We start from the raw sequence: 25003 nt of genomic DNA, 5'->3' as shown, positions 1-25003 counted from the left end.
TTAGTACTTTTGGCTTCCTGTACTGTTATGCTAGGCAATTCAGTAACACAATGTACATAGCGATCAGAGCACATACAGTGATCTGACAATAACCCAAAATAATAGAACGAGCTCTGAGACGTGGAAACTCTGTAGACCGCAATTCCTGATCCTCTCCAAACACAACTAGAGGCAGCTGTGGATTGCGCCTAAGGCTCCCTATGCAACTCGGCACAGCCTGAGAAACTAACTAGCCTGAAGATAGAAAAATAAGCCTACCTTGCCTCAGAGAAATACCCCAAAGGAAAAGGCAGCCCCCCACATATAATGACTGTGAGTAAGATGAAAAGACAAATGTAGGGATGAAATAGATTCAGCAAAGTGAGGCCCGATATTCTAGACAGAACGAGGATAGGAAAGATAACTTTGCGGTCTACACAAAACCCTAAAGAAAACCACGCAAAGGGGGCAAAAAGACCCTCCATACCGAACTAACGGCACGGAGGTACACCCTCTGCGTCCCAGAGCTTCCAGCAAAACAAATAGACAAGCTGGACAGAAAAAATAGCAACAAATAGCAAAGAAGCACTTAGCTATGCAGAGCAGCAGGCCACAGGAATGATCCAGAGAAACACAAGTCCAACACTGGAACATTGACAGGAAGCATGGATCAAAGCATCAGGTGTAGTTAAGTAGAGAAGCAGCTAACGACCTCACCAGATCACCTGAGGGAGGAAACTCAGAAGCTGCAGTACCACTTTCCTCCACAAACGGAAGCTCCCAGAGAGAATCAGCCGAAGTACCACTTGTGACCACAGGAGTGAACTCTGCCACAGAATTCACAACAGCGTCCTAGCCATAACAATCTTGGGGGACGGAGAATAGAAAGAATGAGAACGAACGAGAACAGAAGTTGTGAGGACTATCCCGAATGCTCAGCAGGGAAGCACTACAACACACAGGCGCTAGTGGTATGCAACGATTTCCACCTGCAAAGGGAACTCTGGATGTGCCTTCGGACCGGCCGGTCTCAGACAGCCCTGTTAACAGTGCTCTGGATTGAGGATCCTGAAGTCACCGGTAAAGAGACTGCAACCCTGTGTCCTCGTTATTGACTGCACCTCACACCATCGCCACCTACACCATCGGGAAGTCCTGGGGACTCACTTCACCTGTGGGAAGGTATACCATCTAGCTGCCATCACATCACCCCAGTGGACCCCGAGCAGCGTCGGTCGACCTGACCGAATACCACAGGTGGCGTCACGAAACCTTAGCCGACTTTCATCATCCCTTTTATTGGACATCCCTTAACAGCATCACGGACCGGGTCCAGCCACCATGATATCCCAAGAACTGAGCGAGAGAGGACCGGTACCAAGTAACCCGCGGCCCTGCGTCTGGGGGCGCTCCATTAGCTGCTGCATGTCCGTGGTCAGATTGGGTGAGGCTCCTATTCACACCTCTCCAGGTCTTCCTTGGCTTTGGCACAGTGGTTCTACCACTTACCAATGTACACCAAGTTAATAGCAGCGGCTGTGGATTGAATAACCCCCTTTTTTTCTCCTTTAGCCTCACACTAGGTGCACATACTTTGCTTTCCACATTAGTGGTTCATCTTGTATATGGCAGATACTTGCATGCTGTTAGGTGACGGGATTTTTGCACTGCACGGGATAGATCCCAAGCCTTGACTGGTGCTGTGGTCTCCCATTCAGGCTGGGCCACTGGGCTGACTGTTCAGCACAGACTCCAGTACCAGCACCTTGCCCAGGCTTGTGCTGTTTGTGTAGTTACTGCTAGCTTTCCAGCTAAGCCTACGGTGACTACTGGTATACAGGTGCAGTGTTGTGCTCTGGATCCTAAGTACAGATTTCACCCTACTGAGCATATCCGTGATGTGGTGCCTTCTCATTGGTGCTCGGACGTCAGCTGCTCTGGGGATGTGGCAGCTTCAGATTGGTCCACAGGCAAGGTCCTGTCTGACTGGACTTGAGCTTAAGGCATAAAAGGCTCTGAATGGTGCACGCCAGTGCACTAGTATCAACTTATGTTCATGTGTGTATGAACTTTGCAACTGTGTGGTCTGTGTCTGCCTGTGCTCAGGGTTGGCTGTAAGACATTGGAATTCCAGCACCTCCGTAGAGGGGTTTGTATGAATTCAGGGCTGGTGTATAGCCACTAGAATTCTGGCACCTCTAGAGAGGAGTTGTTTTCAGTGCAGTTGCTGACTGTATGACTACTGTATGCACCCTGCTCCGTTAGTGAGCTTCTATCCTCTGTAAGGTTAACTGGGATTGTATCTAGCATAATTTATATTCTGTTTCTGTGTGCGAGTGATATAGCTTCTTGTTCAGTTCACAGAGTGACGTTTAACTCTGTGAGTGCAATCGCTCGCTGCGTGTTCCGCCATTGTTCATATTAGCTGCAGTTTAACATTTCTGCATGGTGGACCCCAGGTTGCGATTTCATTTTATCATTATATTTATTTAGTGCAATCCGCCAACCCTAACACATGCTTTGTCTGTTTAATGCACTGGCACTTTAGTATATACTGTATATGCTTAAATAGCTCATATTGTATGTAGCACTTTATATTTTTGCATCTCTTAGGCTGTCTACCTTTATTCCATCTAAATCTTTTTTTTTCTTTTCTTTGTGGATATGCTCCAGTATATCTGACTGCACTTGCACTTTACTGGTTTTCAGCATTTACATAATCTTTTATTCACTACAGTGTATGCCTGACTTTCATAACTCATTTGGTCGTCATCATCCATTGCATTTGCACCTTTTGATTATGATTGTCTCCTTCAAGAAACTAACTAAGATTGCTTCTTGATACCTGGTTCATGCAAATGTGGCTATTGTCACTGCACTGGCTTCCATGCCCATATAGCCCTTGTTTTTAGACATTTTGTATAAAATGTATGTATGTCTCAATAAAGATTTTTTTTTATTTTTTATCACTTGGGCTCAATTGCTTCCCATTCTTCTGGTATTATACAGTATGTCATTTTTGGAAGTGCCCCAACTGAATTATGGGTCTTGTATAGGTTCTTACAGTACTTTTACATAGTGCTCATTTATGTAGTGCTTAAAAGAGAATACAGAGCAACATTTCAAATCAATGGATTTTTTATGAAAATAAATGTGTATATAGATCAAAAGAGAACGACAATTTTAAAGACTCATCCAGAGCATGAACAGGGACATCACGTTCAGTCTTTTCAAAGGAGTATCTTATTTAAGTCAGTAATAAAAATAAATGCTAGTTAAAGCTTGAATAGAGTTCTTTTATACTGTAGTAGTGGGAAAACACTGTGCTCCTAATGTTTCATGTGAAGGTACATTGAGCAACACACAATGTACAGTTTCTTACTCAACAAAATCTGTGTTTGTTGAGTCATTTTAAGTGGTTCATTAAGTTTCAGAAATTGCTGTGCAGAAGAAAAGATTATTTGTACTATTATCTGAAATTTAATAAAAGTCTACTGTTTCCTCTCTCATCTTTTGACATGCATCTGTTTGCCACTGTTTTCATCTATTTAAATGCTCTTTTCACAATTATCCATACATTTTATTCCCTGGAGGTTTTTTCTTTCCAGATTAATATTTATTCTGTTTTTGTAGAAAAAGGTTTCGGCAAGTAGTTTTTTTTCTCTTTAAAGATTCTTTTGCAATAAAGCAATTATTGATTCTTCTTCTTCACCACAGGCAATCATGTATCTTATTCACAATCAGTGGAGTGGAATAAATGTAAAATATTATTCTGTGGAAGAAAGCTTAAATGGTCATTCTATGTTCACTCAACTTGATCCGATTTGCAATAATGTACACAATGGATCACAAAGAAGAGTACTTGAAAATGAAGACAGTTCCTGGAGATATTAAACTTGTGCACTAATAGCACTGTTATGTTGTTGTGGGGGATGAAGGCAGCAAAGCCATTCTTCTCCAAAGGTTTTGTGTGAAAGGAGAGGTTTTCTTTAACCCCTTTACCCCCAAGGGTGGTTTGCACGTTATGGACCGGGCCAATTTTTACAATTCTGACCACTGTCCCTTTATGAGGTTATAACTCTGGAACGCTTCAACGGATCCCGGTGATTCTGACACTGTCTTCTCGTGACATATTGTACTTCATGATAGTGGTAAAATTTCTTTGATATTACCTGCGTTTATTTGTGAAAAAAACGGAAACATGGCGAAAATTTTGAAAATTTTGCAATTTTCCAACTTTGAATTTTTATGCAATTAAATCACAGAGATATGTCATACAAAATACTTAATAAGTAACATTTCCCACATGTGTACTTTACATTAGCACAATTTTGGAACCAAAATTTTTTTTTGTTAGGGAGTTATAAGGGTTAAAAGTTGACCAGCAATTTCTCATTTTCACAACACCATTTTATTTTAGGGACCACATCTCATTTGAAGTCATTTTGAAGGGTCTATATGACAGAAAATACCCAAGTGTGACACCATTCTAAAAGCTGCACCCCTCAAGGTTCTCAAAACCACATTCAAGAAGTTTATTAACCCTTCAGGTGTTTCACAGGAATTTTTGGAATGTTTAAATAAAAATTAACATTTAACTTTTTTTCACAAAAAATTTACTTCAGCTCCAATTTGTTTATTTTGCCAAGAGTTACAGGAAAAAATGGACCCCAAACCTTGTTGTACAATTTGTCCTGAGTACGCCGATACCCCATAAGTGGAGGTAAACCACAGTTTGGGCGCATGGCAGAGCTCGGAAGGGAAGGAGCGCTGTTATGAACAGGTGATTCAGAACCACAATGGACCTAGTGGTTAAGAGCACACAAAGTGACCTGATAGTTACTAACATAGGACGAGATCTGAGACGTGGGAACTCTGCTGACCGCAATCCCTAATCCTATCATACCACACTAGAGGTAGCCGTGGATTGCGCCTAACGCTCCCTATGCAACTCGGCACAGCCTGAGAAACTAGCTAGCCCTGAAGATAGAAAAATAAGCCTACCTTGCCTCAGAGAAATTCCCCAAAGGAAAAGGCAGACCCCCACATATAATGACTGTGAGTTAAGATGAAAATACAAACACAGAGATGAAATAGATTTTAGCAAAGTGAGGCCCGACTTACTGAATAGACCGAGGATAGGAAAGATAGCTTTGCGGTCAACACAAAAACCTACAAACAACTACGCAGAGGGGCAAAAAGACCCTCCGCACCGACTAACGGTACGGAGGTGCTCCCTCTGCATCTCAGAGCTTCCAGCAAGCAAGAAAAACCAATATAGCAAGCTGGGCAGAAAATATAGCAAACAAAAGTATCACAAGCAAAACTTAGCTTATGCAGGGCAGACAGGCCACAAGAACGATCCAGGAGAAAGCAAGACCAATACTGGAACATTGCCTGGAAGCCAGGAACAAAGAACTAGGTGGAGTTAAATAGAGCAGCACCTAACGACTTAACCTCGACACCTGAGGAAGGAAACTCAGAAGCCGCAGCCCCACTCACATCCAACAGAGGAAGCTCATAGACAGAACCAGCCGAAGTACCACTCATGACCACAGGAGGGAGCTTGACCACAGAATTCACAACAGAGCGCCATTTGACTTTTTAATGCAAAATTGACTGAAATTGAGATGGGACGCCATGTTGCGTTTGGAGAGCCACTGATGTGCCTAAACATTGAAACCCCCCACAAGTGACACCATTTTGGAAAGTAGACCCCCTAAGGAACTTATCTAGAGGTGTGGTGAGCACTTTGACCCACCAAGTGCTTCACAGAAGTTTATAATGCAGAACCGTAAAAATAAAAAATATTTTTTTTTCACAAAAATTATCTTTTCGCCCCCAATTTTTTATTTTCCCAATGGTAAGAGAAGAAATTGGAACCAAAAAGTTGTTGCACAATTTGTCCTGAGTACTCTGATACCCCATATGTGGGGGTAAACCACTGTTTGGGCGCATGGGAGACCTCGGAAGGGAAGGAGCACCGTTTGTTGTGAATTCTGTTGTCGGGCTCCCTCCTGTGGTCATGAATGGTACTTCGGCTGGTTCTGTCCATGGACTTCCTCTGGTGGGTGTTTCTGAGTTTACTTCCTCAGGTGACGAGCTTAATTCGTTAGCTGGCTGCTCTATTTGACTCCACTTAGATCTTTGCTCCATGCCACCTGTCAATGTTCCAGTATTGGTCTTGTTCACTCCTGGATCGTCCTTGTGACCTGTCTTCCCAACAGAAGCTAAGTTCCAGCTTGTATTTCTTTGGTTTGCTATTTTTCTGTCCAGCTTGCTATTTTCATTGTTGTCTTGCTTGCTGGAAGCTCTGGGACGCAGAGGGAGCGCCTCCGCACCATGAGTCGTTGCGGAGGGTCTTTTTGCGCCCTCTGCGTGACCTTTTTGTAGGTTTTTGTGTTGACCGCAAAGTAACCTTTCCTATCCTCGGTCTGTTCCGTAAGTCGGGCCTCACTTTGCTAAATCTATTTCATCTCTGTGTTTGCATTTTCATCTTTACTCACAGTCATTATATGTGGGGGGCTGCCTTTTCCTTTGGGGAATTTCTCTGAGGCAAGGTAGGCTTTATTTTTCTATCTTCAGGGCTAGCTAGTTTCTTAGGCTGTGCCGAGTTGCATAGGGAGCGTTAGGCGCAATCCACGGCTATTTCTAGTGTGTTTGATAGGATTAGGAATTGCGGTCAGCAGAGTTCCCACGTCCCAGAGCTCGTCCTTTATTATCAGTAACTATCAGGTCATTCCGTGTGCTCTTAACCACCAGGTCCATTATTGTCCTGACCACCAGGTCATAACAGCCGTTATGGAATTGAGATGGGACGCCATGTTGCGTTTGAAGAGCCACTGATGTGCCTAAACATTGAAACCCCCCACAAGTGACACCATTTTGGAAAGTAGACCCCCTAAGGAACTTATCTAGAGGTGTGGTGAGCACTTTGACCCACCAAGTGCTTCACAGAAGTTTATAATGCAGAACCGTAAAAATAAAAAATAATTTTTGTGAAAAAAATGATCTTTTCGCCCCCAATTTTTTATTTTCCCAATGGTAAGAGAAGAAATTGGAACCAAAAAGTTGTTGTACAATTTGTCCTGAGTATGCTGATACCCCATATGTGGGGGTAAACCACTGTTTGGGCGCATGGGAGAGCTCGGAAGGGGAGGAGCGCCGTTTGACTTTTCAATGCAAAATTCACAGGAATTGAGATGAGACGCCATGTTGCGTTTGGAGAGCCACTGATGTGACTAAATATTGAAACCCCCCACAAGTGACACCATTTTGGAAAGTAGACCCCCTAAGGAACTTATCTAGATGTGTGGTGAGCACTTTGACCCACCAAGAGCTTCACAGAAGTTTATAATGCAGAGCCGTAAAAATAAAACAAATTTTTTTTCCCACAAATATTATTTTTTAGCCCCCAGTTTTGTATTTTCCCGAGGGTAACAGGAGAAATTGGACCCCAAAATTTGTTGTGCAATTTGTCCTGAGTGCGCTGATACCCCATATGGGGGGGGGAACCACCGATTGGGCGCATGGGAAGGCTCGGAAGGGAAGGAGCGCCATTTGAAATACAGACATAGATGGAATGGTCTGCAGGCGTCACATTGCGTTTGCAGAGCCCCTAATGTACCTAAACAGTAGAAACTTCCCACAAGTGACTCCATTTTGGAAACTAGTCCCCCCAAGGAACTTATCTAGATGTGTTGTGAGAACTTTGAGCCCCCAAGTGTTTCACTACAGTTTCTAACGCAGAGCCGTGAAAAAAAAAAAAAACATTCCCTCCAAAATTATTTTTTAGCCCCCAGTTTTGTATTTTCTCAAGGGTAACAGGAGAAATTGGACTCCAAAATTTGTTGTCCAATTTGTCCTGAGTGCGCTGATGCCCCATATGTGGGGGGAACCACCGTTTGGGCGCATGGGAGGGCTCGGAAGGGAAGGAGCACCATTTGGAATGCATACTTAGATGGAATGGTCTGCAGGCGTCACATTGCGTTTGCAGAGCCCCTAATGTACCTAAACAGTAGAAACCCCCCACAAGTGACCCCATATTGGAAACTAGACCCCCCCACGAACTTATCTAGATGTGTTGTGAGAACTTTGAGCCCCCAAGTGTTTCACTACAGTTTATAACGCAGAGCCGTGAAAATTTAAAAAAACTTTTTTTTCCCACAAAACTTATTTTTTAGCCCCCAGTTTTGTGTTTTCCCAAGGGTAACAGGAGAAATTGCACCCCAAAAGTTGTTGTCCAATTTGTCTTGAGTACGCTGATACCCCATATGTTGGGGTAAACTCCTGTTTGGGCACACGGGAGAGCTCGGAATGGAAGGAGCACTGTTTTACTTTTTCAACGCAGAATTGGCTGGAATTGAGATCGGACGCCATGTCGCGTTTGGAGAGCCCCTGATGTGTCTAAACAGTGGAAACCCCCCAATTATAACTGAAACCCTAATCCAAACACACCCCTAACCGTAATTCCAACGGTAACCCTAACTACACCTCTAACCCAGACACACCCGTAACCCTAATCCCAACCCTATTCCCAACCGCAAATGTAATCCAAACCCTAACCCTAACTTTAGCCCCAACCCTAACTGTAGCCTTAACCCTAACTGTAGCCTTAACCCTAACTGTAGCCTTAACCCTAACTGTAGCCTTAACCCTAGCCCTAACCCTAGCCCTAACCATAACCCTAGCCCTACCCCTAACCCTAGCCCTAACCCTAACCCTAGCCCTAACCCTAGCCCTAACCCTAACCCTAGCCCTAACCCTAACCCTAATGGGAAAATGGAAATAAATACATTTTTTAATTTTTTTTTATTTTTCCCTAACTAAGGGGGTAATGAAGGGGGGTTTGATTTACTTTTATAGCGGATTTTTTAGCGGATTTTTATGATTGGCAGCCGTCACTCACTGAAAGACGCTTTTTATTGCAAAAAATATTTTTTGCGTTACCACATTTTAAGAGCTATAAATTTTCCATATTTGAGTCCACAGAGTCATGTGAGGTCTTGTTTTTTTGGGGGACGAGTTGATGTTTTTATTGGTAACACTTTCGGGCACGTGACATTTTTTGATCGCTTTTTATTCCGATTTTTGTGAGGCAGAATTAGCAAAAACCAGCTATTCATGAATTTCTTTTGGGGGAGGCGTTTATACCGTTCCGCGTTTGGTAAAATTGATAAAGCAGTTTTATTCTTCGGGTCAGTACGATTACAGCGACATCTCATTTATATCATTTTTTTAATGTTTTGGCGCTTTTATACGATAAAAACTATTTTATAGAAAAAATAATTATTTTTGCATCGCTTTATTCTGAGGACTATAACTTTTTTATTTTTTTGCTGATGTTGCTGTATGGTAGCTCATTTTTTGCGGGACAAGATGACGCTTTCAGAGGTACCATGCTTATTTATATCTGTCTTTTTGATCGCGTGCTATTCCACTTTTTGTTCGGCGGTATGATAATAAAGCGTTGTTTTTTGCCTCATTTTTTTTTTTTTTTCTTACGGTGTTTACTGAAGGGGTTAACTAGTGGGCCAGTTTTATAGGTCGGGTCGTTACGGACGCGGCGATACTAAATATGTGTACTTTTATTGTTTTGTTTTTTTTTATTTAGATAAAGAAATGTATTTATGGGAATAATATTTTTTTTTTTTTTCATTATTTAAGATTTTTTTTTTATTATTTTTTTTTACACACTTGTAAAAAAAATTTTTTTAACTTTTTTACTTTGTCCCGGGGGGGACAATACAGATCGGTGATCTGCCAGTTTGCACAGCACTCTGACAGATCACCGATCTGTCAAACAGCGCTGCAGCGTTACCAAGTGCCTGCTCTAAGCAGGCACTTGGTAAGCCACCTCCCTCCCTGCAGGACCCGGATCCGCGGCCATCTTGGTTCCGGGACTTGCTGTAGGGAGGAGGTAAGAGACCCCCGGAGCAACGCGATCACATCGCGTTGCTGCGGGGGTCTCAGGGAAGCACGCAGGGAGCCCCCTCCCTGCGCGATGCTTCCCGGCACCGCCGGCACATCGCGATCATGTTTGATCGCGGTGTGCCGGGGGTTAATGTGCCGGGGGCGGTCTGTGACCGCTCCTGGCACATAGTGCCGGATGTCAGCTGCGATAAGCAGCTGACACCCGGCCGCAATCGGCCGCGCTCCCCCCGTGAGCGCGGCCGATCGCCTATGACGTACTATTCCGTCCTTGGGAAGTAATGTCCACCCCACATGGACGGAATGGTACGTCTAATGGCAGAAAGGGGTTAAAGGGAATCTGAACCTCACAAAAAGCTATTTATGGGGAACCTATCATGTCAGATAGCACTATTAACCTTCAGATGTAGTAATAATCTGCAGGCTTTTAGTGTTATGGAGGTACCCAATTGCAGAATTGAAAGTTCAGAACCTGGGAGAAAATTAATTTCTCCCAGGAGTCACCAGTTTTCAGCCTTGCAGGCATGATGGTTCCTTCAGTCATCACTTCATCCTTCAGAGCAGAGCTGGCTATCAGTCAAAGTGCTGGGGTATGCTTGCAGCCACTGCTCACAGTATAGTGAGCGGTGCTGTGAGTGGTGACTGTACCCGCTCCATGCATGACTAATAACTAAAAGCTGGCGGCCAGGTAACACCTTCTGCAACCACAATCATTATGTCCCTGCCAATAAGGACTTCTTAAATATTTTTGACAAGCAATAGGGGTGGAGCCGCATATTCATGACTGTAATGGGCGGCACCACGTGACCGCTCATACAGGAGAAGGTGCGGCGCAGACAGGACGCTTCGAGGGAGCCGGGTGAGTATTTTAGTAACAGCGGGCGGGCGCACAGGGGGTGGGAGGGGGGAGGGGACAGGGATCTTTATTTTAAACACGAAAAAAAAAAAAAAAGGATTTTTCATATCTTCTCTCTAGCGAACGCTGCTGGAGAGAAGATATGAATGGCAGCTTCAGCACCAGATGCAGGGGACAGCGCTTACTTGTAGCGCTGTCTCCTGCATGGTCCGTGTGGTACCCAGTTGGCACACGGGTGGCACACGGCTGCCGCACGTGTGCCACACTGATGTTCACGGTAAGCACACGGGCACACGGACACGGATAATTCCAGTATCGATTTTTCCGGTACCGGAATTATCTGGACGTGTGAGACTGGCCTAAGATGCATTGCACTATAGACACCTGTGCAACTATGGGCAGGGACAATACTTGAATTTCATAGCTTATTAGTTGAATGCAGCAATGCACCAACCCAACCGAAACAGGTGTTGAAGCCTCTGCAACTGGCAGCTGTCTCTTTACACCACCAGGCGGCTGTAATCTGTCTCCAATTAAACCTCCTCTGGATCCAACTCAACAGACATATCCCCATCCAGCACAACCATAGGGTACAGCATTGATTCAATACACCAAACTCACTAATTTTCTCATGCAATGCGAAGTGCTGCAAGTGATTTCATAAAGGAAAAAAAAGGTTTTCCAGCTCACCATATCCTGTGATCCAGTATGTATGTAATGACGTACTGATGAAACGTGGAGTAGCAAATGAAAAGGGAAGAAATCCAGTTTTCAGCAGTAATTATTAAAAATAGAAAGTTTATTGAGACATATTTAAAAGTGTAACAAATTCACAGCATTATGCGGGGAGCAGGAAACAGCATGGCAATTTGCCCGCATAATGTGAATTTCTTGGACTTTTAAATATGTGTCGCTCAATAAATTTTCTATTTTTAATAATTACTGCGAGAAGCTGGATTTCTTCCCTTTTCAAATGATTTCATAGCTTCAAAGACTGAGGGACAAAATACATATAGCAAACAAGCTGCTGTGCTTCAAGTATCAACTTGCACTCTGGCAGGCACCCTACCAACTGAGCAACAGTGCTCAAAACCTTATGGTTACCTCACGGTCAGGCAAAGTAACTCACACTTTGTCACTTTGTCACGCATGCAGGTGGCGAACATGGTTCATGGACCCACTGTGTGTAGTTAAGCGGCAACCTAGTGTTCACTGCAGGTCTTCATGGTGGAGTCAGGCTTGAACTGCAGATAGCTGCCAGGTACCACTCCTAAGCAGTCCCCCATACTGCAGCTGCTGACCCCAGTGGTCAGGTACATAGACACAGACTGGACTCAAGCTCTGTTTAGACTGCTCCTCAGGCAGGATGGATACTGACATGGGGTCGCAGACAAGGCTGGATTCGGAGACTGGTATAACAGCCTGGACAACTCAGAGTACTAGGATAGATACATGTTCAGACACATGGATCTCAAGAAGAGCTTCAGGTTTCACCATAGCGGCTTCACATTTCATATACTGGCCACACATGAACCAGGGAAGACAGTTCAGGCACTGACCACACATGGACCAGGGGAGCAGATTGAGGAAATGCAGAACAGGGAAGCAGGTTTGGATACTGGCCGCGGGAGCAGGTATGAATCCAGGACTGGGCCACACAAGAACCTGGGGACCCAACAACTCACTAGTTCCAAACTAACTAAAGAATCAATGTTGCTTAGGCACATCCATATTGGGGAGGGTGCTTTTTATACAAGATGCTTCCCAACTATTGGCTGGGGGCATCTTAGAAAGTGCACGCTGCCCCTTCAAGTATAGGGGAGCTCATGTGCACTAGGAGCACCTCCAGGAAATGCATAGACAGTAGCAGAAAGCAGCAGGGAGACATGACAAGGACCATTGCCGCGTAGCCGGGGCCATGATTATGTCAGCGTCTCTGCATGAAGGGGGAACGGGAACCATGCAGGGGCGCCGGCATAAGTGTTACACACTTTTTCCTTGGCTCACATCAGTAATTTAATAGTACATAATTTCTTTCACAATTTATACCTGCTTGAGGAGGGTGAGAACTTTGGTCAATAAAGTGTCAGCTCCTTTCAACCTTTCTTATTTCCTGAGCACAGCCTGATTTGCCACATCACAGCCCATTAGAATTTGACACTGCATATGTTGGAATTTCTGTATGAGCATCGTACAGTGGTGATGGATTATATCACTATATTATGCAGTAGCCAAATTGTAATGTGGATTTCATTGAGATCCACCATTGACAAGTGATGAGGTCCAGCATCTTTATGTGCTCTGTACAATTAATTAATGTTTCACTTTTCTTGAAATAGGGTCTGTCACAAGATTTCATCTCACTATCTGTAGCATGGCAGGCAATATCTCAAGCTGTGGGTCACAGGCTGGACTGGCAAGCACAGGAGAATGTTCTCTGCTTGAATATATTAGTATTCTCTACATCTCTATAAACCTGTATATTTAGGGTAAAATAAAAGTAAAAGTATGACTCAGTGTTTGATTTTTGAGAAATGTACATGAGTAACTTGAAAGAAGGTAAAGAAACAAATACTTGCTCTGGGCTAAAAACCCATGATTTGTCCCATAAATGCTAAGATAGCTATGATTCCAGCTAAGACTTTAAAAGTTATATAACTTCTAATGTCTCTGTAAGAAAACAAAGTACATTTAGTGCGAGGAGTGCAATTATTATACAACCATTTTCACATGTTAAAATAAACTTTTAATTAGCACATTTTCAAAAACACAATAAGCAAAGGAAAAGGATTAGTTGCCCATACTAACCAGTCAGATTGCTAGTTGATCTTCCAAAGGGCCTATAATAATAATAATAATAATAATAATCTACTATATAATTGTCTACGGGTCACTTCCGTCTGTCTGTCGGTCTTTCTGTCTGTCTTTCTGTCTGCCTGTCACAGATATTCACTGGCGGTGGCCTCTGTCTGTCATGGAAATCTAAGTCGCTGATTGGTCGTGGCAAAACGCCCATGACCATTGCCACGACCAATCAGCGATGGGCACAGTCCGGCGGCAAAATGGCCGTTCCTTCCTCCCCACAGTCAGTGCACGTTCCATACTCCTCTCCAGTCAGCCCTCACACAGGGTAATGGCAGCGTTAATGGACCGCGTTATGCCGTGGTGTAACGCACTCCATTAACGCAGCTATTAACCCTGTGTGACCAACTTTTTACTATTGATGCTGTGTATGCAGCATCAATAGTAAAAAGATCTAATGTTATAAATAATAATAAAAAAAGGTTATTCTCACCCTCCGAGGTCGCGTCCTGTCCTCGGCAGTGCAAGCGGCAGGTTCCGGTGCCAAGGATGCAATGCGAGAAGGACCTTCCATGACGTCACGGTCATGTGACCACAACATCAGCACAGGTCCTGCGCTCATTCCAACCCTGGGACCGGAAGCTGCCACGTGCACCGCACACAGGCGCCAGGACTTCAAGGAGCCTTGGGAAGGTGAGTATATGTTTATTTTTTATTTTAAGTCTTTTGTAACCACGCATATAGTGCCCACATTGCTATATACTACGTGGGCTGTGTTACCTACTGCGTGGGCTGCGTGGGCTGCGTTGTGTACTACATGGCTGCTATGTACTACGTGGGCAGTGTTATATACTATGTGGGCAATGTTATATACTGCGTGGGCTGCGTTAAATACTACATGGCTGCTATATACTATGTGGGCAGTGTTATATACTATGTGGGCAATGTTATATACTGCGTGGGCTGCGTTATATACTACATGGATGCTATATACTATGTGGGCAATGTTATATACTGCGTGGGCTGCGTTATATACTACATGGCTGCTATATACTATGTGGGCAGTGTTATATACTATGTGGGCAATGTTATATACTGCGTGGGCTGCGTTATATACTACATGGATGCTATATACTATGTGGGCAATGTTATATACTGCGTGGGCTGCGTTATATACTACTTGGATGCTATATACTACGTGGGCAGTGTTATATACTGCGTGGGCTGCGTTATATACTACATGGCTGCTATATACTATGTGGGCAGTGTTATATACTATGTGGGCAATGTTATATACTGCGTGGGCTGCGTTATATACTACATGGATGCTATATACTATGTGGGCAATGTTATATACTGCGTGGGCTGCGTTATATACTACATGGCTGCTATATACTATGTGGGCAGTGTTATATACTATGTGGGCAATGTTATATACTGCGTGGGCTGCGTTATATACTACTTGGATGCTATATACTACGTGGGCAGTGTTATATACTGTGTGGGCTGCGTTATATACTACATGGCTGCTATATACTATGTGGGCAGTGTTATATACTATGTGGGGAGTGTTATATACTGTGTGGGCTGCATTATATACTGCATGGCTGCTATATACAGTGGGGCAAAGAAGTATTTAGTCAGTCAGCAATAGTGCAAGTTCCACCACTTAAAAAGATGAGAGGCGTCTGTAATTTACATCATAGGTAGACCTCAACTATGGGAGACAAACTGAGAAAAAAAAATCCAGAAAATCACATTGTCTGTTTTTTTATCATTTTTTTTGCATATTATGGTGGAAAATAAGTATTTGGTCAGAAACAAACAATCAAGATTTCTGGCTCTCACAGACCTGTAACTTCTTCTTTAAGAGTCTCCTCTTTCCTCCACTCATTACCTGTAGTAATGGCACCTGTTTAAACTTGTTATCAGTATAAAAAGACACCTGTGCACACCCTCAAACAGTCTGACTCCAAACTCCACTATGGTGAAGACCAAAGAGCTGTCAAAGGACACCAGAAACAAAATTGTAGCCCTGCACCAGGCTGGGAAGACTGAATCTGCAATAGCCAACCAGCTTGGAGTGAAGAAATCAACAGTGGGAGCAATAATTAGAAAATGGAAGACATACAAGACCACTGATAATCTCCCTCGATCTGGGGCTCCCACCCCGTGGGGTCAGAATGATCACAAGAGCGGTGAGCAAAAATCCCAGAACCACGCGGGGGGACCTAGTGAATGAACTGCAGAGAGCTTGGACCAATGTAACAAGGCCTACCATAAGTAACACACTACGCCACCATGGACTCAGATCCTGCAGTGCCAGACGTGTCCCACTGCTTAAGCCAGTACATGTCCGGGCCCGTCTGAAGTTTGCTAGAGAGCATTTGGATGATCCAGAGGAGTTTTGGGAGAATGTCCTATGGTCTGATGAAACCAAACTGGAACTGTTTGGTAGAAACACAACTTGTCGTGTTTGGAGGAAAAAGAATACTGAGTTGCATCCATCAAACACCATACCTACTGTAAAGCATGGTGGTGGAAACATCATGCTTTGGGGCTGTTTCTCTGCAAAGGGGCCAGGACGACTGATCCGGGTACATGAAAGAATGAATGGGGCCATGTATCGTGAGATTTTGAGTGCAAACCTCCTTCCATCAGCAAGGGCATTGAAGATGAAACGTGGCTGGGTCTTTCAACATGACAATGATCCAAAGCACACTGCCAGGGCAACGAAGGAGTGGCTTTGTAAGAAGCATTTCAAGGTCCTGGAGTGGCCTAGCCAGTCTCCAGATCTCAACCCTATAGAAAACCTTTGGAGGGAGTTGAAAGTCCGTGTTGCCAAGCGAAAAGCCAAAAACATCACTGCTCTAGAGGAGATCTGCATGGAGGAATGGGCCAACATACAGTGTGTGGCAACCTTGTGAAGACTTACAGAAAACGTTTGACCTCTGTCATTGCCAACAAAGGATATATTACAAAGTATTGAGATGAAATTTTGTTTCTGACCAAATACTTATTTTCCACCATAATATGCAAATAAAATGTTAAAAAAACAGACAATGTGATTTTCTGGATTTTTTTTTCTCAGTTTGTCTCCCATAGTTGAGGTCTACCTATGATGTAAATTACAGACGCCTCTCATCTTTTTAAGTGGTGGAACTTGCACTATTGCTGACTGACTAAATACTTTTTTGCCCCACTGTACTACATGACCAGTGTTATATACTATGTGGGCGATGTTATATACTGCGTGGGCGATCTGATGATCGCTGCTATGTAGCTTAGCCGATCGAGTGGTGCCAGCTTCTAGCCTCCCATGGAGGCTATTGAAGCATGGCACAAGTTAAAAAAAAATGTTTTAAAAAATGTGAAAAAAATATAAAAGTTTAAATCACCCCCCTTTCGCCCCATCCTAAGTAAAACATTAAAAAAATCAAACCTACACATATTTGGAATTGCCCGATCTATCAATAAAAAAAGCATTAACCTGATCGCTAAACAGCGTAGTGAAAAAAAAAAATTGAAACGCCAGAATTACGTTTTTTTGGTCGCCACGACATTGCATTAAAATGCAATAACGTGCTATCAAAAGAACGTATCTGCACAAAACTGGTATCATTAAAAACTTCAGCTCAGCACGCAAAAAATAAGCACTCACCCAACCCCAGATAACGAAAAATGGAGATGCCACGGGTATCGGAAAATGGCGCATTTTTTTTTTTAGCAAAGTTTGAATTTTTTTTCACCACTTAGATAAAAAGTAACCCAGACATGTTTGGTGTCTATGAACTCGTAATGACCTGGATAATCATAATATCTGGTCAGTTTTAGCATTTAGAGAAGCTAGAAAAAAGCCATACATAAAACATGTGTGGGATTGTACTTTTTTTGCAATTTCACCACACTTGGAATTTTTTCCCCGTTTTCTAGGACAAGACATGGTAAAACCAATGGTGTCGTTCAAAAGTACAACTTGTCCCGCAAAAAATAAGCCCTCACATGACCATATTGATGGAAAAATAAAAAAGTTATGGCTCTGGGAAGGAGGGGACCGAAAAACGAAAATGCAAAAATGAAAAGGGCCGCGGCGGGAAGGGGTTTTAAACACTGTTATTAATCAACAAAAGCATAACATCCAACAGACCATGACAAGGTGTACCCCAATTGGGACAATAGTATACCATACTATACTTTACTATAGCACCTCTAAAATTAAAACCTTACCATGTGCCAAAAAAGACCTCAATGTGAATAAGTGCAGATCAGGACCGAAGTCCAACTGAGGATACCCAGCCATAGGAAGCTATATAAATGCAATGCGCAGCTCAAATAAAGGGTACCAGAGATGACAGAGTCCATGTGTCCATGTGTGTAATACTTGCGGCACTCGTGTGGCAACCGTGTGCCATCTTTGTGCCGCATCAGTATCATGCAGACAGGCGCAAGGGAAGAAGCGCTACAGTAAGTGCTAGTCCCCCGCGCCGGGTGCTGAAAACGGCTCTGCATCATTCTACCCTGCTCTGCTGGCGATCAGCGAGAGCAGGGGAGAATGATGAGAGTTGTATTCAAGTGATCAAAATGACAGCAGGAGGCAGCAGATGGGACTATTACTCCCATTAGCCTACGCCTGCTGCCGATAATAACAATGACAGCAGGAGCGGCCTGCACTATAAATAAATAAATAAATAAATAAATAAATAAATGGAAAAAAAACTTTGTAGGTTCCCCTCTATTTTCTATAACCAGCCAAGCAAAATTGACAGCTGGGGGCTGCAACCCTCAGCTGTCAGCTAGCAAGGCTAGTTTTCAAGAATTTAGGGGTCCCCATGCTGATTTTTTAAAATTATTTAAATAATTTAAAAAAGGGGCATGGGGTCCCCCCATTTTTGACAACCAGCCTTGCTAAAGCTGACAGCTGGTATTCTCAGGCTGGCATGCTGCCATTGATATAGGCCCCCCAAGCCTAAAAATAGCAGCCTGCAGCTGCCTAGAAAAGGTATATCTATTAGATGCGCCAATTCTGGTGCTTTGCCTGGCTCTTCCCATTTGCTCGGTAGCGGTGGCAAGTGGAGTTCATATTTCTGGGGTTGATGTCACCTTTGTATTGTCAGGTGACATCAAGCCCACGGCTTAGTAATGGAGAGGTGTGTATAAGACACCTCTCCAATACTAATCCTATAATTGCATGGTAAATAAAGACACAGTCAGAATAAAATATTTTATTAGAAATAAAACAAAACACAGTTTTCCATTTTTATTTAAAAATAACAAACAAAGTTATACTCACCTAACGCCTAATTCCACCGAAGCCCTTGTCTTCTTTAATAAAACTAAAATAAAAAAACAACTATATCCCTCACCTTTCCATTGTTCTGTCCCACACCATAATCCATGTCTGGGGGATAAATAGTTTTCAACCTGGATGGTGCCAAGATCTGACCGTCCAAGCTGAGAACCACTGAAAGAGCTGCTGCTAGCGCAGTATCATTGACCATTGGTGACATCATCGAGGTTACCACCAGTCAGGGAGGCTGTATTCCCAGCACGGCTGTGATGTCGTCATCACTGTTCAATCTCAGTGTCTTCACAGCAGATCACCATGATAATTTTTCTCACGTCCCTGTCTTCAGTACGTGTGGTGACAGTTTTCACACATACCGGAGACACTAACACATCTAGACCCATTCACATGTCAGTGGGTTTCCATGGACTGTGTGTCCGTGGGCAAAACACACTGACATGTCTGTTTTTTACCATCAGCACGGGACGCAAAATGTCCTGCACACATGCACACAGAGAACACCCCTACCAATTTATGGTATTGTATTCCACTATTCCCCACCATTCAGCTATCCAGGCTATACGCTAACATTTGGACAAATACAGTAATTACTTACCAGACAAAATATTTTATTATCAAATCCCTATCTTACCTCCTACATCATAATTTTTTCATGTTTAATTCACAATTCAATGTTTTCTGCAGATACTTGGTACCCCAATGGGCTAAAATTTTTCCCTATCTCTTTCAATTTTATATATGTCATGGTGGGAGGAATGTTTTTACTTATGAAAATCCTTTCTTCAGTGCCATAAATTGGCATGGTAGGTATGTAGACAATCTTTTGATTGTATGGCAGAGTAGTTAATCCAACGTAAATCATTTCACGATTTATTATTCCCTAACAAACAGGCAATCCCCACATGTATTCAGGCTGTCTAGCAGCCGCAAATCATGCAGCTGCGGTGACTCAAACATAATCTCCGAGCATGCACAAAATGCTCGGAGAACACCCGGGCATGCTCGGAAAACCCATGTACCGAGTACACTCGCTCATCACTAATATTAGCCTTTTGTTTCTTATTTTGATTAACTGTTTTTGCCACGACGACACGGTGCATTTTTTGCGCATGTCTAATGCAATCAAGCATACTCATCTTGATTGGTTGTTTGTTCATATATTTGTATGAATGCATTGCCATTTTGGTATCTTACGATTAAGGGTACAGTACCGCTCCAGAAACGCATCAGGCATTTTGTGCTGTTTTAAATTATGGCTTGACATGCCCCAATAAAGGTTTTTTAATTTTGCTTACCGGATTGGAGAGTTGGACGAAATCTCACCTTGTTCAACCACTTGTCTTGTAGTGCCATAGTATATCAGCCAGACCTGTCTGTACCAGCCATGTCAATCTGCAAATCAACTGAACCTGCCTGTTCCAGCTGTGCCCATCTGTATATTAGCTGGACCTGTCTGCACTTGCCATGCCAACTTGTGTATCAGTCATACTAGTCCTTTTCTGCCAGTGCCTGCCTGCATCAGCTGTCCTCTACCTCTGGGCGGTTCCAGCTACCAGTCCCTTGGAGGTCAGCTGCATTGCATTCTTGGTCTGTGTTGGAGTAGCAAGTGATATTCATCGGGAGACAAGCCTAACCCCACCAGCAAGGGCTGTAGTGAAAAGTCAGGTGCTCACCTAGTCACATCCTGACAGGTTCTCCTCCATCACTCCCACTACAATATGTGTGCATGTGCTCTATGTATACATGCGTGTGTACTGAATGTGGGTATACATATGCGTGTGCAACATACAGTGTTTGTGTCACATACTGTGTGTGTGTATGTAGCATCCATTTACAAATCCCGGCAGCCCTGCCAAGAGCTCACAGGTGTAAACATGTTGGCAGTCACCCAACAAATGAGCAAGATGTTGCTTATTCTTCTGGTGATTGGACTGTTTATGGCTGAACAAAAATAATTGCTCTCAACAGCACATCGCCCAGTGTAAATTGCAGATATGCTGCTGATAACTTGATACTTTATGGGGACAGGTTGATCTACTAGTGATCATTCTGTGCCCATCATTCTTCGTCAACCAGCGTAAAGAGGCAGGTAATCAAGCACCTAATTACTTCAATATTCTTGAAAGAAGTCATTTAATAGTCTGAACTCAGTGATGGTGATGGTTCAATATGTTACGAGCATTTAGGGCCCCACTTTAAACTTTTGCCCAGGGCCCCACTTTGTCTAAAACCATCCCTGATTATATGCTATGGTTTGAGGACATGGGAGAGCTTTGAATGTATTTGAGTTTTGGTGCAGAGATTTATTAAAGTTTATTAAAGTAGTTTGGGGTGCCATTTACAGGCCCCCTGAGGTGCCGGGGCAGCAGAAATCCTTAAAGAGTGACTCTATCTAGCAAATAACACTCAGGGAATTCATCAAAATGTGTAGTGATTATTTTGTCCTCATTAGCATTTTCCAGAAATTAACGTTCAGTGGATATTGCAGATTGAAAATTACAAGAATTTAGCAACTGATCGCCTATATCATTATGAAATCAGTGGAGTCCGAAAACCCCAATGATCAGCTGAAAACTACTTCAGCAATGGCCAAAACTAAGTGATGTACGGGTGCAACTCATTTCATCATTACACCATACATGCCTGTTGTACAGTATGTCAGATGTAAGGAATAGGTTAATGAAAAGAGTATAAAAAGTTTTATCTTTTACAAATGCAATTTAACATTACTGCGTGTTTGAAATGTACCATATGCTTATAATAAAAAAAAAGGCAAAGCTCATTATTCACTATGGGAGAAAACACAAAGGAAGCAAAGCTTTACCAACAGCTTTTCTTGTAAGTAAAGGTTTTACAGGTATCATGAGAAAAGTAACGCTCACACAGATGTTCCTGTTTGACTAGACTGCCATTACAATACATTAACCATCACGAGGAATACTATAAAAATTCAATTCTTTTATTTTCAATTTTACAAATTTTTTGTAAGAGCGCAAGATTTTTTTTAAAAAAAAGGATATAATTCATAGACTTAAAGAGACCTTCCTATTTTATAATGGAATGACATAATGCTATGATATGCAATCGCTTATCGTTCACATGCTGCTGCGTATTTTATTTGTGTCCAAAACTCAGTATTTTCCAGATCCAGCAAAGAGGATGGGATTTATAGAAATCTCTTTTTTTTCGTCAGCGTATACCAGGGGCTGGCTAGCAAATTTTGCCCTTCGGGCAAGCACATAGCAGTAGCCCATTTACAGCGGACGATATGTTAAATTCGCCACATGTCACATTCTCTTGCGAGTATACTTAGTTTTCTGAGCAGATTTTCTTCATAGAATTGCATTACATGTACAAAAAGTGAGGGTAAAAAACGCACATGTGGTTCTAGTGCATTTCCGCTGCCTTAGCGCCTTAAAAACATGTAATCTGCACATGACCATATCAATAAAGTTTTGTCAAAGCCAAATATCAGTATCAAAAACAAAACAGTATTATTTGAAATACTAAAAAGAGACAAAAACCGCAGCATCAAAAACGCCATGAAAAACTCATGTGAAAAACACTCAAAAACAATGAAAACAAAAACACAAGTAACCTAATAGGAGTGAGATGATGCAGAAAATCTGCAACATCAAGCATTTACCAAAAACTCATTGTGGTAACTTAACCCGAGTATTTGCTAGTTTTTGATGTTGCAGAATTTCTGCAGTATTTCTTCAACCATTTCATAAACTAACACCCTTGCATTTTACATGCATGTTTATGCATTTTTGACGCTGTACTTTTTATCTCTTTTGGTGTGTAATGCTTTAACCCCTTAATGCCGCCGATACTCCTTTTAAGGGTGGCAGTTAAGGGCATTTATTCCTCAGTGCTGCTTTTTAGCAGAGCTGAGAACTAAAGGTATAGTGCCCCCAGCTTTAGAAAATCTCCGGGTTCTTGGCTACAGAGGGTAGCTGAGACCCTGGAGAACATGCTTCAGGTCGATTTTTACCATCCCCAGTGTTGTGATCACCATTATTCAACAAATAACAGCGACCCCTCCTGTTGTGAATTCAGCTTTTGGGCTCCGTCCGGTGGTTGTAGAGGGTAATGCAGTTGTGCCTGGACTGCAGGAGTGGACAGGTGTATCTACTAATTGCAAAACTGACTGGGGTATATAGCTTTGCAGGATCCTTTAGTCAGTGCCAGTTGTCCATTGTTCTGGAAGGATTCACTTCCCTGTTGGTCTCTCCAGTTTGCTGTGCTTTTCTACAAAGATAAGTCCTGGCTTTGTTTTTGCTGTCCACCTGCTGTGGACCTTAAAGTTCTGTGCATTTTCATGTTTTTGTCTTGTCCAGCTTAGTCTGTGAAGGATTTTTTGCAGCCTAGCTATTTCTCTGGAGATGCAGATATACCCCCCATGTCTTTAGTCAGATGTGGTGATCCGTATTTTCTGCGGTGGATATTTTCTAGTGTTTTTATACTGATCGCATAGTACTCTGTTCTATTCTTTCTTTTTAGCTAGTATGGCCTCCTATGCTAAAATCTGATTTCATATCTGCGTATGTTATTTCCCTCTCCTCTCACAGTCAATATTTGTGGGGGGCTATCTATTCTTTGGGGATTTTCTCTGAGGCAAGATAGGTTTCCTGTTTCTGTCTTTAGGGGTAGTTAGATCTTAGGCTGTGCCGAGGGGTCTAGGGAGTGTTAGGTACCCCCCGTGGCTACTTCTAGTTGCGCTGCTAGGTTCAGGGTTTGCGGTCAGTACAGGGACCACCTTCTCCAGAGTCCGTCTCATGCTGCTCCTAGGCCACCAGATCATAACACCCTCCCTTGGGATAAGGTACCGTTACACTAAACGACTTACCAACGATCACGACCAGCGATACGACCTGGCCATGATCGTTGGTAAGTCGTTGTGTGGTCGCTGGGGAGCTGTCACAAAGACAGCTCTCTCCAGCGACCAACGATCAGGGGAACGACTTCGGCATCGTTGAAATTGTCTTCAACGATGCCGAAGTCCCCGGGTAACCAGGGTAAACATCGGGTTACTAAGTGCAGGGCCGCGCTTAGTAACCCGATATTTACCCTGGTTATCATTGTGAAAGTTAAAAAAAATAAAACAGTACATACACACATTCCGATGTCTGTCACGTACCCCGCCGTCAGCTTCCCGCACTGACTGTTTCAGCGCCGGCCGTAAAGCAGAGCACAGCGGTGACGTCACCGATGTGCTCTGCTTTACGGCCAGCGCTGACAGTCAGTGCAGGGAAGCTGACGGCGGGGGACATGACAGACATCGGAATGTGAGTATGTACTGGTTTTTTTTTTAACTTTTACAATGGTAACCAGGGTAAATATCGGGTTACTAAGCGCGACCCTGCACTTAGTAACCCGATATTTACCCTGGTTACAAGTGAACACATCGCTGGATCGGCGTCACACACGCCGATCCAGCGATGACAGCGAGTGATCAGCTACCAAAAAAGGTCCTGATCATTCCCCAACGACCAACGATTTCCCAGCAGGGGCCTGATCGTTGGTCGCTGTCACACATAACGAGATCGTTAGCGGGATCGTTGCTACGTCACAAAAAGCATGACGTTGCAACGATATCGTTAAAGAAATCGTTATGTGTGAAGGTACCTTTAGGGTTAGAGCTAGGGTTAGGGTTGGGCTAGAGTTAGGGTTAGAGCTCGGGTTAGGGTTGGGGCTTGGGTTAGGGTTAGAGCTAAGGTTAGAGCTAGGGTTGGGTTTGGGCTAGAGTTAGGGTTAGAACTAGAGTTAGGGTTGGGGCTTGGTTTAGCGCTAAGGTTAGGGTTGGGCTAGGGTTAGGGTTGCGGTGTTGGGGTTAGGGTGGTGGTTGGGATTGTGGTTAGGGTTATGGTTAGGGTTGGGATTAGGATAAGGGGTGTGTTAGGGTTAGGGTTGGGATTAGGACTGTGTTAGGGTTGGAGTTATAATTGAGGGATTACACTGTTTAGGTACATCATCGTTGATGTATAAGAAAGAGAGATGATGAGGAACATGTTTGTGCTTTGGGGTAGGCACATTCATTTACAGTAATGAATATGCAGCTCCACCTCCCATAGGGGTGGAGCCGCATATTCATTACTGTAATCGGCTTCCCCACGTGACCGCATACA

This window comes from Ranitomeya imitator, chromosome 4 (assembly GCF_032444005.1).
Source record: "Ranitomeya imitator isolate aRanImi1 chromosome 4, aRanImi1.pri, whole genome shotgun sequence".
Classification (NCBI taxonomy): Eukaryota; Metazoa; Chordata; class Amphibia; order Anura; family Dendrobatidae; genus Ranitomeya; species Ranitomeya imitator.
Note: the sequence above shows the minus strand (reverse complement) of the source record.